We start from the raw sequence: 14,379 nt of genomic DNA, 5'->3' as shown, positions 1-14,379 counted from the left end.
ACGTTACCAGATATCAAACTATACTACAAAGCCATTGTATTCAAAACAGCTTGGTATTGATACAACAGACGTAGTTCAGAGGAACACAACAAGGACCCCAGAAATAGACAAATGCCAATATGGTCAGTTAATATTTGACAAAGGAGGCAAGAACATACAATGGAGTACAGACAGTCCCCTCAATAAAAGTGTTGGGAGAATTGGAAAGGTACATGCGAAAAAATGAAACTAGATCACCTACTTACTCTATACACAAGAATAAATTCAAAATGGATAAAAGACTTAAATGTAACCATCAAAATACTGGAAGAAAACATAGGCAGTAAAGTCCTAGACATTTCATGTAGTGGAATTTTCACTGATACATTTCCTAGAGTAAGAGAAACTAAAGAAAAAATAAACAAGTGGAACTACCTCAAACTAAAAAGCTTTTGCCCAGCAAAAGAATTCAGCATCAAAATCCAAAAAATCCTGATACAGGAGAACATATTTGCCAAGAATGCATCAGTTTCGAGGCTAACTTCCCAAGTGTACAAAGAACTCATACAACTCAACAAGAGGAAGACAAATAATTCAACAACAAAAAATGTCCATATCACTAATCATCAGAAAGACCCAAATTAAAACCACAATGAGGTATAAGTTCACACCTGTTAGAATGGCTTGCATCAGCAAATCAACAAATGACACATGCTGATGAGGATGTGGCGAAAGGGAGACCCTAGTGTGCTGCTGGTGGGAATGCAAGCTTGTGCAGCCGCTATGGAAAATAGTATGGAGTTTCCTCAAAAAATTAAAAATGGAACTGCTTTTTGACCCAGTGACCCCACTCCTAGGAATATATCCTAAGAATCCTGAAACATTAATAAGAAAGAATATTTGCATCCATATGTTCATAGTAGTGCAATTTACAATAGCTAAGATTTGGAAACAGCTCAAGTATCCATCAGTAGATGAGTTGATAAAAAGCTGTGGGACATTTACATCATGGAATACCATACAGCTGTAAAGAAGAAAGATCTCATACCCTTTGGAACAGTATTGATGGACTTGTAGAATATTATGCTAAGTAAAATAAGTCAGTCAGAGAAAGACAATTACATGATCTCACTTATATGTAGAATCTAAAGAACATAATTCTCTATGAACAAAATAGATTCAGTGACATAGAAGCATGGACAATTCTAATGAATTTCAGAGGGAAGGTGGGGGTGAGTTGGTGAGTGGGAAGAGATTAACCAAATAATTTATATGCATATATACATAGCCCATGGAAACAGACAATAGTGTGGTGGAGGTCTGAGGCCAGGAGTGGTGAGGGGTGGAAGGGATCAATGGGGGGAAAAAGGGACATCTGTAATATTTTGAACAATAAAAATAAATAAATAAATAAATGAATAAATAAATATGCCACCAATATTTGCATATTAAATGTGTATCCTGCTACTTTGTTGAATTCATTTGTAAGACTTAATAGTGATGGTTGCTGTAGCTTTGTTATATACAACCTTTATTATGTTGAGGTATGAGCCCTCTATTCCCATTTTGCTGTGTTTTTATCATAAATGTATCCTGGGTTTTATTTAATGCTATTTCCATGTCTATAGACATAATCATGTGATTCTTATCTTTCATTTTGTTTATGTGGTATATCATGTTGATTTGTTATTATTTTATCCACCTTTCATCCCTGGAATAAATCCCACTTGGTCATGGTGTATGATCTTTTTAATGTATTACTGGATCTGTTTTGGTAATATTTTGTTGACAATATGAATATATAGTCAGCTTTTCTGATGCTCCTTGACTGAGTTTTGGAAGATTATATGTTTGTAAGAATTTGTCCATTTTGCCCACTTGTCCAATTTGTTGGCATATATAGTTGTTCATAGTATTTTCTTACAATCCTTTGCATTACTGTGATGTCAGTTGCTACTTTGCCTCTTTTATTTCTGATTTTACTTATTTGGCTAGCAGTGCATCAATCTTGTTTACCTTTGGAAAGAACTAACTCTTGAATTCACTGATCATTTATATCTATATCTATATTTATATTTATATATCTATACTTTTATCTATATCATCTATATCTATCTGTATCTATCTATAATCTATCATCTATATGTGTGTGTGTGTGTGTGTATATATATATATATATATATATATATATATATAGTTTTTAGTCTCTATGTCATTTATTTCCTCTCTGATCTTTATTATTTCCTTTCTTTGACCTAATCTGGGCTTTGTTTGTTGTTCTTATTCTAATTTTTTAGGTGTAGGGTTAAGCTGTTTATTCGAGATTTTCCTTGCGTCTTGAGGTAGGCCTGAATTCTAATAAATTCTGTCTCAGGCCTGCTTTTGCTGTGTCTCATAGATTTAGAGTTGTTGTGTGGTAATTTTCATTTTTTTCATGTAATTTTTTGTTTCCTCCTTGATCTTGTTGGTAACCCATTCACTGTTTAATAATATGCTATTGAGCCTCCATGTGTTTCAATGTTTCTGAGTGTTTTTATTGCAGTGGATTTCTAATTTCATGCCTTTGTGATCTGAGAAGATACTTTACATGATTTCAGTTTGCTTGAACTTGTAGAGACTTGTTCTATGCCCTAACATGTGTTCCATATTTGAGAATGTTCCATGTGCACTTGAGAATGTATATTCTTCAGCTTTGGGGTGAAATGTTCTATAAATGTCAATTATATCCATATCATCTAATGTGCATTTAGGCTCTTTTTTTGTTGATATTTTATTTGGAAAATCAGTTCAGTGATGTCAGTGGGGTGTTAAAGTTCCCTACTAAGACTGTATTGTTGCCTGTCTCTCCCTTCAAGTCCACAAGTGATTTGTAAAATATATTTAGGTGCTCCTATATTGAAAACATACATATTTATCAGGGCTGTATTTTTTTTTTGTATTGGTACCATTAGTATTGTGTAGTGACTCTCTTTGTCTGTTGTTATGGTCTTTTAATTAAAGTCTATTTTGTCAGATATGAGTATTGTTCTCCCAACTTGCTTACATTTGGGTGGAATATTTTATCATCCCTTCTCTTTCAGCCTGTGTGAATCTTTTTGTCTGAGATGGGTCTCTATAGTTAGCAATATGTGGGTCATATTTTCTTATTTATTCAGCTTTTTTATCTCTTTCGACTAGAGAATTTAATCTCTTTACATTTAAGGTTATTACTGATAAGTACTTATTTATTGCCATTTTTTTTCTCTATACCTAGGTTCTTTTCTCTTTCCCTTTTTCTTCTAAAAGCAGTCACTTTAAAATTTCTTGCAATGTGGGTTTGGTGGTAATGTACTCCTTTAGTTTTTTTAACTTATTTTTGTCTGGAAAGTTCTTTATTTTGCCTTCAATTTTAAATGAAGCCTTGCTGGGTAGAGTAGTATTAGTTTCAGATCCTTGCTTTTCATTACTTTGTATACTTCAGGCTAATCCCTTCTGGCCTGAAATGTTTCTGTTGAGAAATCAGCCAACAGCCTTATGGGAACTGCCTTGTGTGTAACTATCTGTCTCTCTCTTGTGGCCTTTAATATTCTCTCCTTGTCTTTAACATTTGCCATTTTAATTATGATGTGTCTTGGTGTGGGTCTCTTTAGGTTCATCTTCATTGGGACTCTGTGCTCACTGAACTTGTCTGACTTTTCCCTTCATCTGGTTAAGGAAGTTTTATGTCATTATTTCTTCAAATATAATCTATATCCCTTGCTCACTTTCTTTTCTGCTTGGAACTTTTACCATGTGATATTGTTATATTTCATGTTGTCCCAAAATTCCCTTAAAGTACCCCCATTTTTAAAAATTCTTTTCTCTTTTTGCTGCTTTGACTGGATGGTTTTTATATCTTGTCTCCCTAATCACTTATTGGATCATCTGCTTCATCCAACCTACTTTTAATTCCTTCTAGTCTGTTTTGATGTCAGATATCATATTATTCAGCTGGCTCTTGTTCATGGTTTTGATATCTTTTTTCATGCTGTTGTAGTTCCCACTAAGTTTATTATTGTCCTCATTATGTTCCTTGAGCATTCTTATAACCATTACTTTGAACTCTATTTCTGATAAATTGCTTGCCCCCATTTCATTTAGCTGTCTTTCTGGAGACTCCTTCTGTTCTTTCATTGTGGCCTATTTATTTTTTACACCATTCTGACTGTCTCCTTGTGTTTGTTTCTATATGTCAGGTAGATCTTCTATGACTGCCAGTATTTGTGGTGTGGACTAATGTATTACATGTCCTGTGTGATACTTTGGCACAGTCTCCTCAATCTCCTTAGCTGGGTGCCTTAGAAATGTTCCTTGTGTGGGTTATGTAAGCCCCTCTGCTGTAATTGGGTCTTGATTAATGTTGGGCTGTTTGTGCATGGGACCGACCATCAGGCTGGCTGACTGCGAGGCTCAGCTTTGACAATGTTGTGCAAGTTGTTGTACAGGTGCTGACAGAACAGAACAAAACAAAGCAAACAGGAAACAAATAAAACAGCACCACCAACAAAAACAACAAAAAGAATAATAAAAAGAAAAAAAAGAATATCAAAAGACAAAAGAAGAAAAGAATAAGAGATGAAAAAATAAAGGAAAAATATGAAAGGAAAGAAGGAAAAAAATAAAGACTAGGAAAAGAAAAACAGAATAAAAAGTAAAAGAAAAGATAAACAAGAGACTGTAGGATTAGAGAGGTAAAAGAAAAATAAGAAATATGAAAGAAAAAAAGAACAATAAATAGAAAAGAAAAAACAAAGAAAATAGAAAAAGTGAAGCTTGTTGGATCCTGCTCCAATGCTACCCAAAGCCAGACACTTTCTGTGCAGGTTTTTGGCCTCCCAGGAGGATCTCTAGTGCAAACCAATGTCAAATGTTGTTTACACCTGTTCAAAGCTATAAGCAACCCATAGTTTGCAGCAGCCTCCACTTGACTTAGCTGCACACAGAAAGCACCAAGCTATACTCCAAAGTTGTTTTTTTCTAGCACAGGGTCCAGGAGTGGGTTACCAAATGTCCCAAAATACCCTAGGATCCACCTCTTCCTGCCTCCTTCTGCTGGCCTGCTGCCAGGCTTAGTCACTGAAAAGGTTTAGTCTTTGAAAGTCTCTGGTAGAATTGGGAAGATGGAAATCTCAAGATACCTTGTAGAAAGAAAAAAAGAGAAAGAAAGAAAGAAAAAGAAAGAAAGAAAGAAAGAAAGAAAGAAAGAAAGAAAGAAAGAAAGGGAAGAGAGAGAGAGAGAGAGAGAGAGAGAGAGAGAGAGAGAGAGAGAGAGAGAAGAAGAAAGAAAGAAAGAAAGAAAGAAAGAAAGAAAGAAAGAAAGAAAGAAAGAAAGAAAAGAGAGAGAGAGAGAGAGAGAGAGAGAGAGAGAGAGAGAGAGAGAGAGAGAAAGAAGAAAGAAAGAAAGAAAGAAAGAAAGAAAGAAAGAAAGAAAGAAAGAAAGAAAGAAAGGAAAGAGAGAGAGAGAGAGAGAGAGAGAGAGAGAGAAAGAAGAAAGAAAGAAAGAAAGAAAGAAAGAAAGAAAGAAAGAAAGAAAGAAAGAAAGAAAGAAAGAAAGAAAGAAAGAAAGAAAGGAAGAGACAAAGGAGAGAAGGAAATAAAGTAAGAAAGGAAGAAGAAAGAAAAAAAAAGAAGGAAGGAAAAAAAGGAAAGAAAGAAAAAGAAGAGAGAGAGAGGAAGGAAGGAAGGAAGGAAGGAAGGAAGGAAGGAAGGAAGGAAGGAAGGAAGGAAGGAAGGGAGGGAGGGAGGGAGGGAGGGAGGGAGGGAGGGAGGGAGGAAGGAAGGGAGGAAGGAAGGGAGGAAGGAGAAGGAAAAACACACACATTACAACATTGTTTCAAAGGCTGCAAAGCTGAATATTAAAGCCTATTAACTTACAGATGTTCTTCTGGTTCAAAAGTAAAGCTTATGATTCTTTTTTAAAAGCATACAAGTACTTCCCCCCACACATACTCTGACACTACAATTTAGTTGTCTAAAGAACATAAATCTCTATTCTAAGGTACACCGTAGATGATGGGTCTCAACTTTTTTCTTGATTGAAAAACCCCTTTGAGAATCTGAACAATGCTATGAAATTCTTTAAAAAAAAAAAAAAAAGAAAATTGCAGTCAGAGACCCCATCACTTATTCAATACCATGTAGAAAAACCCATCTTTTTGTTTCTTTTCACTTCTAGTATTTATTCTTGGCCTTTCATAATCACATTGTTTTCAATCAACCTATAAAGATGAAGATGTATTCCCTAGAAAATAAAATTGTGTAGGGGAGTGCAGCTTTCAATTGAGATTTATTTTTCTCTCGTATTTGAAATCACAGTTGCTTTTAACAAAACATTGCTTTAAGAAAGAAGTTGATTTCATACTAAAATTAAATGGTCAGTATCTTGGAATAGGTTTTTCTCCTGGAAAAAAAATTAACCTCAAGAAATATGGTTTAAAATATCTTATTAAGTTGATACTTATAATTACAAATACTACCTTTATGGAAATTTTAGTTCTTAGATCAAACCTATACTTATTTTAATTTCAATATTTTAAACTTTTGAATATTTTGGTAGTTTTTGTGGCCTAAAACATTGAAATAATATTTTAAAAAGTCTAAATCTTCTGTCTTAGCATTCAAGAACTATTAATAATGCTCAATAAAACTCAGAATATAACTAAGTTACAGTAATGATACAAAAATAACAGAACTTTTAATCTATTCCCCAGGCTCTCATCAACTGCATCAAAGATCTTAAGTAATTGTGCCATTAATTATTTTATTCAGACCATTTGGTGAAAAAATAGGAACAAATGACTTCTCTGGAAAGATAATAAGATTTTCAAGATACACACTTTCCACTAAGTGGGCAGCCCTCATTCAATGACTTTAATTGACCAAAAGTTCTATGTACTATACATCCATTTATGAGAAAAAAATGCCTTAAAAATTCTGAATTCAGATTTCAACTGTGTCATAGATATTAATGTAGTCAGTTATTTTTCTCTTTGTTACCTCTATTATTATTATTATTATTATTATTTAAATATATCTTTATTGATTTCAGAGAAAGGAAGGGAGAGGGAGAGAGAGATAGAAACATCAATGATGAGAGAGTTGTCATTGATCGGCTGCCTCCTGCACGCCCCCGACTGGGGATCAAGCCCACAACTCAGGCATGTGCCCTGACCGGGAATCGAATGCCGATCTCTAGGATCCTAGGTCGATGCTCAACCGCTGAGCTGTGCCCGGCAGAGCTTATATAGTGAGTAAAATTAAAATCCATTTCTCTCACATGATAGAAGGTGATTTGATTATAAGAAACATAAGAGCCCAGCCAGCATGGCTCAGTGGTTGAGCATTGACATATGAACCAGAAGGTCACAGTTTAATTCCTGGTCAGAGCACATGCTTGGGTTGCAGGCTCCATCCCCTTTGGGGAGTGTGCAGGAGGCAGCCAATCAATGACTCTCTCTCATCATTGATGTTTCTATCTCTCTCTCCCTCTCTCCTCCTCTCTCTGAAATCAATGAAGACATATTAAAAAAAAAAAGAAACATGAGATAAATGTTAAATATTTTCATTGGATTAAAAAAGTGGTGGAAGATGTGATTTACTGTTGCTTGCATACTAAAAAGAAATGTTTGCATTGCTCCTGTTTGGAGCAGAACTAATATACTGAAAGAAATTATGTAATATTACAGGAGGTAGTTAAATATTAATAAAAAGGAAGGGAGAAAAGGGAGCCAGACAGTTGATTAAGCCAGATTGACTAGGAAAGGACAGTTTCACAGTCACTTTAGGCATCCAAGTAGGCAGGAAAGATGCTTTTCAGTTACTCCAGGGAGTAACTGGCACCCTTCTGCCAGATTAATTGGGAGGGGAGGAAACCAGTGAGGGGAAATTCCTTGCATGCATAGTAGAAGCCAAATGATGAAGCAGAACTATGAGACATGAGCAGTAGGAGCCAAAATAATGACCATAAAGGTGGAGGGAACTAGCTTTGGGAAATCTGGAAAAAAGATCAGGTAATATAAGGGCACAAAACCCCAGAAGATTCAGGAAAAGGATTGGTTACGGGGAGGGCACAAACACAGCCCTGGTAAGAGCCAAGAAAGAGACTGGATAGTTTGAAAGAAAGCCTGCACTTTTCTAAATCTCCTCAAGATATATGGAGGTTTAGCAAGTATCTTGGAGCAGCCATTTCCCTATAGCCTACCTGCTCTCTGCCCCTCATGGAGTGTACCATATCACTTTTCACTGTAAAATCTTGCCACTATCACTTAAAATCCTCCTATGCACGTGCTCATGAAATTCCTTTCCTGTGATAACACAAAAGAATTCTATTTCCAGTCCCTGCAGGGACATACCTGTTTCTGTCTGGAACTTCCTCTGTTAACAGTGGGATTAACAGCAATAGAAAAACAGCTACACATTCCTTAAGGAAGTGGCTATTTGCAGTTTATTGTGAATAAACAATCATTGTGTAATCTATTAAGCAATCTTTATGTATTTTTGTCTGCAGAGTACTTAATTGTGAGATTGAAAAATCAGACCATTGTTGCCTTTGAGTGTCACTAGTAAACGTGGTTGGAATATAACTTCTGAGGATCCTCTGAGAATAATGGGTAATAGATCTACGTTGAAATGAGCTTTGTGAATGAGACTATGGAGCATACATCAGCATATCTAAAATAATTACCCCACATTTCTAAAGAATTATCCTTATTCATACCAAGGAGACAAAAATAGTTGGGTTCTCTCCTAGTTCATGTGTATTTATTGCCAAAATCTGACCATCATTATAAAGCATTCCCTCAGTTCAAAGAAAAGAGATGTTATCATTGTCTTTGTTCCATTATATTTATAAGCACATCATCCTGGGTTGCATGTCCATTCATCATCATACAACCAATAGTCTTCCTGGTATTCTGACTTTAAAGAAAATACTGTATCTGTTGTTGTAGATAGCTAAGTATTAAGAGAAGAAGCAAAGGGAATCAGACACTGTTATATCTGGCAGTTACAGCTTCACATACACTCCAGGGATTTACAGCATTGCCCTGCCAAGGATTAACACCCCTCCGTTCCCCCCTTGGATACTATATTGTCAAGGGTTGACTAGAAGGAGGTAAGCAGATGCACAATAGAAGTAAAAATGGCATAGAGGGTGGTGCTTGACCATAGAGGCCTGTCAGTATAACCTGGGAAAGGGACCATTGGTCATGGTGTGGACCCATCAAAAAGAACCCACAAAATCTTGAGAAGTTGGTTGATTATTTTGAAAAAGCTCATGGTCATAACCCCAGGGGAACAAAGAAGTTCTTTCTCTCTCTCTCCCCCACCCACTAATGAACTCACCTTTTCATTCACACTCTCTTTCTAGCCTGGGAACAAGTGACCATGCAGGTCTAGCAGGCTGCATGGGCTCCAAAGTACTAAACTTTAATGTGAAATAGAAACTCTGGACACTGGCCTTTGTTTTGGCCTTGTTAAAGACAACACTGAACTTTTTTCATGGTAGTAGGTATGGAGATGAGACATTGGAAACCCAAAGGCAGGGGCAGCCTTCCTGAATAAATCTTGCCACACCACAATCTCCTGTGCATGTGTCCTTGGATTGCTTTCCTCGCAATCCTGTGGAAGAGCCTGATTTCCACCAGCAACATATCCAATTATGAAATTTAAAAAGTGTTTAATGTACACTATTGCATAGACCTACCTTTTATTTTATTTTTATTTTCTGGTAAGTGTTGGAAACTAGAGGGCAGAGGTGGGCATTCTGAACCATTAGTAAGGCTCACACATGGTAGGCACCTGAAGAACAATAATGTGGGAAGCTGATTTGTACTGATTACAAAGATTCTGTGGGAAAGTAACTTGTAGAGTGGATTCCTGACAAGATGATCTGGTAAATTTATTTTTTATTTGTTTGTTTGTTTTAAAATAACTAAAGTAACTATACTTGTCAGAAATAAAATTTAGTTAACCACAGTCTTTTTTATATGAAAGAAATAAAATTCATTTGCAATGCCTGTTTAAATAGAGAGTTGGGAGCTTGCCAAAGGACAAGACTGGAATTCTCCTGAAGCAATAAATATTGCTGTGGATTAAATAAAAAAACATTTCTTTTTTCAAAGTGCACCCTGTAAATAGGAAGCAGATGCAGAAAAAGAAGAGCGAGATATAACTTTTTCTGAGCATCTCAGTCAGAAGCTTCAAGACACCAGATTAAGGCAGAAAAAGAGTCAGTGTGGTCAGAGATCTTTTTTTAACAAAAGATATTCACACTTGTTGGTAGGCTTCACTCACTTTGCATAATAAACATTCAAAAGAATATTATGTTCCCAATATCTGTCTTCCTATGAGTACAGAAGAGAACTCATGGCTAAAAATGAAAGGTTAAAGTTGGTGGTATATGGGCATGCTAACAGCCATCTTAGAAGGTGAATAAAGAAAAAATTGAATTTATTTAAGGGAAAGGGGGAGGAGGATGGGGATATCCAAAGGGAAGGGCTACATGGCACTGTGTCAAAGGATATTGGGTCCATCATGGCAGCAAAAATATAGTTGGGACTTTGAAACATTGAAGAGCATAGAATAAGTAACAAGAGAGCCTGGGCTGGGCTGCTTTTAGCTCACTAAGTCAGAGAGAGAGAAGGGGGCTTTGGAGTCAGGTTCAGGGTGTAAGCCTGGAATGAGCTGCCACTGCCCATTGCTCCCCTAGTTGCAAGTCTCATGGGGTCCCATTGGAAAAAGGGAGATTGATATGGCTTTGGCATGCTCCCCTGGTGGGGAGCACGAACTGGGTCCTTTGTCATGAGTGTATTTATCTCTTGCTTGCAGGTTGGAATATTAGGGGAGGTCTCAGGGGGGTGTCTCAATAGAATATTCATCAGCTTTCCAGGTGTGTCCTTTCAGAAAACATGCCTTCTCTGCTCATAGGGTGAATGAAACAGCAGAAAAAGCTGGCTGAGACCATCATGAGAAACCTCTCTGTCTAGATTGAGAGTTTTATAATTCATTTCTCATACTGTCTCCTGTGTGGGTACTTGTCTGGGTTTTTCTCTTCCTTTTATATGCCCTACATTGTTTCTGCTGCTTAGGATGCAGATCCAGGAGAAAGTGGCATCCTACACCCAGCACCAAAGCTGAATCTGCCACATGCTCCAGAAAATACCAGGGAAACTCACAGCCCTGATGTTGCCATGGAATCTGTGCCTAGTGCCCAAATTCTCCTCTTCACTTACAAAACTTGTGTCTCCCCATCTCTTTGCAGTTTGCCTGCATTTCTACAGTTTATATTCTTTCTGTTCTCACCCAAATTGACTCAGACTGCAGCATTGGAACACCCTTTTCCTGCCACCTTGGCTCCAGGGCAAGGAGTCCCTGCAGGGCAATATGCAAATAAATAAGTGCCAGAGGAACACAAAATGCGGGGAGCTGGCCCACACTCCCTGCAGCCTTGAAATGTACTCTGGTGCATAAACCTTCGCACCCCTAGCCATGGCTTAAGGCGCCGCCTTCCATCTCCTCTCTCAATTTTGTGGGCACATGGAGCTGAGGGTGAGAGGGGGTGCAGACCCAGAGTTCTGATTCCTGACTTTCCACTATGAGTTCCCCAGGCAAAGAGCCCCTAGGATATCAAGGAGTCTTTGGCTCCTTCTTGCCTTTCACCCAGTGGCCTGAAACTGGGTGCCAGGGGCTAGGGGGTGGCATGGAAATCCTGGACACAATGAAAGCTGTGGAGAAAAGCTGTTGCAGGGGCCCTGCCCCTGCCAAGCCAGGACTGCTAGGTCCCTGGTCCCTCCTCCTGTCCTGTTCTTGTTAAGGGGCAGGGATCACAACCGTCTCTATGCCAGAAAGCACTGCCCTGGCAGCCATGTTGCTTGGGGCAGAAGCTGAAACCAGGCAATGGACTAAACTGCTATGGATCCTGTGTTTCTATTACAAACCAAATGCTATGTTTTGGCTCATGCCAACATTAGCACTTGTCACTAATGTTTCTTCCATAGCTATAACTAATAAAGTCTCAAATATACAGTTGCTCAGAGAAATTAACTGTTTTTATTACTTAATCTTGAAAATTTGCTGCACAACAGAAATTAACCCCAGGACCTGGGTGTTAAATCTGTCTTGCTAAATTAATAGAGAATGTTCACTCTCCTCTTAAGGGAGACTGTCTCACACTGTCAAGCAGGCCACTAAGGGACCACGGCTGTTAGAAATATAAGAGACAGCAACAGGTTGCTAGCCCAGCTATTAGAGGAAAATTAAAAAGCCAAAATTTTTTCTACCCAAGACAGTAAAGGGTAAAATCTTCCAGTGAAGTCAGAGCCCATCAGCATTACCCATGTTAAACCTAACTGAAACAGTGTCCAATTAACCCTGTTGGTAAAATGCCACACCTTGGCAACATTGTATTACTGTTTTGGAAAGAGTATCTGTCTCTGGCATGGGATGGGAGTATCTGTCTCTGTCTTCTGGCTGTGCAAATCCCACAGTCTGCTTAGGTTGGATGGGTCATGGGACACTTGATGAGCAAGACAGAAAGTTAAGGAACATGGACAGCATTCATGCTTCCCTCAGCTATGGAATCACCCTCTTTTCAGATAATGAAAGTGGATGAAAGGTTGTTTTTTTTAGGTGTTTCTCCAGAGGTCAAAGTAATAAAATCTCCATTCACAGTGCCCCAAGAGTGTTTACTCTGGCAAGAAATTTCATTCTGGGTATGTCAAAAACAGGATTGTCTGCCTTTAAAGTCAAGACCTGGTGTCCAAGAGCCCTTATCTGAGTCATTTGTTGAAATGCAGATTCTAAAAAATGAGAGCTCCTCTGGTTCTCTTACTTTATACCATATGACCCAGGGTCATGTGGACCCCACATACAATGGACTAATGGACTTCAGGAGGAAAATACAATCTAAGCTAGCCTGATACTGAACTGGACCTTGTTCCAACATGGAAAGATGACTCTGGACACTGGTTCTGATTTTATCTCCACCAAAACCCCAACTACGCTTCTTCTATGACTAGACTCAGGGAAATGAGAATTTGGAAACCCAGGAGTATAATTACATAGAAATATAGCTTCCTACTACATTGCATCATCCCGTGGGGACCTCTAGAAATGCTTATTCCAGCAGTACTCCAAAAAGCTCACTCACCAGCAGCAGGGGGAGATGAGGAACACTTCCATCTGATAACACAGTGATTGAATAGTCCCCAGTCAAATAATTAAAAATAAGGTTCTCATTGGTGATTGCTCCTGATCATAGTATTATTTGTTATTTATACCCATTATTCTTCTAGAAAGGATTTGAAGGGCTTGTTTCATCCATGTGTAACTAAGTATATTCACTGTCCTTGTTTGAAGTGGTCTCTGGCATACATTTTCTTTGTACCTTTTGCAATTGTTTTAACTAAATATTTGTTTCATACCCCATGGTATAGTGCTATAGTAAGATATACATATTTTGTCTCTGTCCCTGGGTCCTGGCACAGAGTTTTCAAAACCCTTATAATTTCCTGAGAGATGGGGTGAGAGGAACATCTTTTGTTATTCAGTCATACATAAAATTATGCTAATAAGGCGATTCTTGGAAGATTGGGACTGGTTGTCACAAGAACCAATTATGTAATTAGAGGGTTGGAACTTTGATCAATCATGCCTATAAAATGAAGTCTCCATAAAACCCCAAACTCCAAAGCTCAGAGAGCCATCAGATTGTTGAAAGTGTCCACCTTTGGGAAGGTGACATACCCAAACTCCATGGGACAAAAACTCCTGTACTCAGGATCCTTCTGGACCTCACCTTAAGTATCTCTATCTGGCTGTTCATCCTTTTTAATATTCTTTATAATAAACAGGTAAATGTAAGGAAATGCTTTCCTGTTTTGTGAGCCATTATAACAAATTAAAGGTAGGAGAGTGCTGTAAGGATTCTTATAACCTATATAGCCGGTTGGTCAGTATTACAGATGACAATTTAAACTTGCACTGGTGTCACAAGTTGGGGGTAATCTTGTGAGACTGATACCTGAAACACCAGATAATGTCAGAACTGGATGGTAGGACACCCAATTAGTGTTTAGAAAGTTGGAGACTTGCTTAATGTGAGGGGAAACACCATACATTTGGTGTCAGAAGTGTGGTGAGTAAAGGTAACAAAAATTTTTCTTAACCTACCAGATATTGGGGAGATGTCATCATCTAACAAAAATTTTATCATATGCTCTATATATTCTTTAGGCACTCCTTTAAGAACAAAGTTTGAGGATGGAATTTTTCTGGCAACTGTGAACTGCTTAATCCACTGGTAATGGCTTATAAAGTATTGTAGATCTGGGGACCTAGTGGTTCTCTATTTGAGCAGAACGTTGTCTTTGAGGCCATAAAGAC

This window comes from Miniopterus schreibersii (assembly GCF_964146895.1).
Source record: "Miniopterus schreibersii genome assembly, chromosome: 2".
Lineage (NCBI taxonomy): Eukaryota > Metazoa > Chordata > Mammalia > Chiroptera > Miniopteridae > Miniopterus > Miniopterus schreibersii.
Note: the sequence above shows the minus strand (reverse complement) of the source record.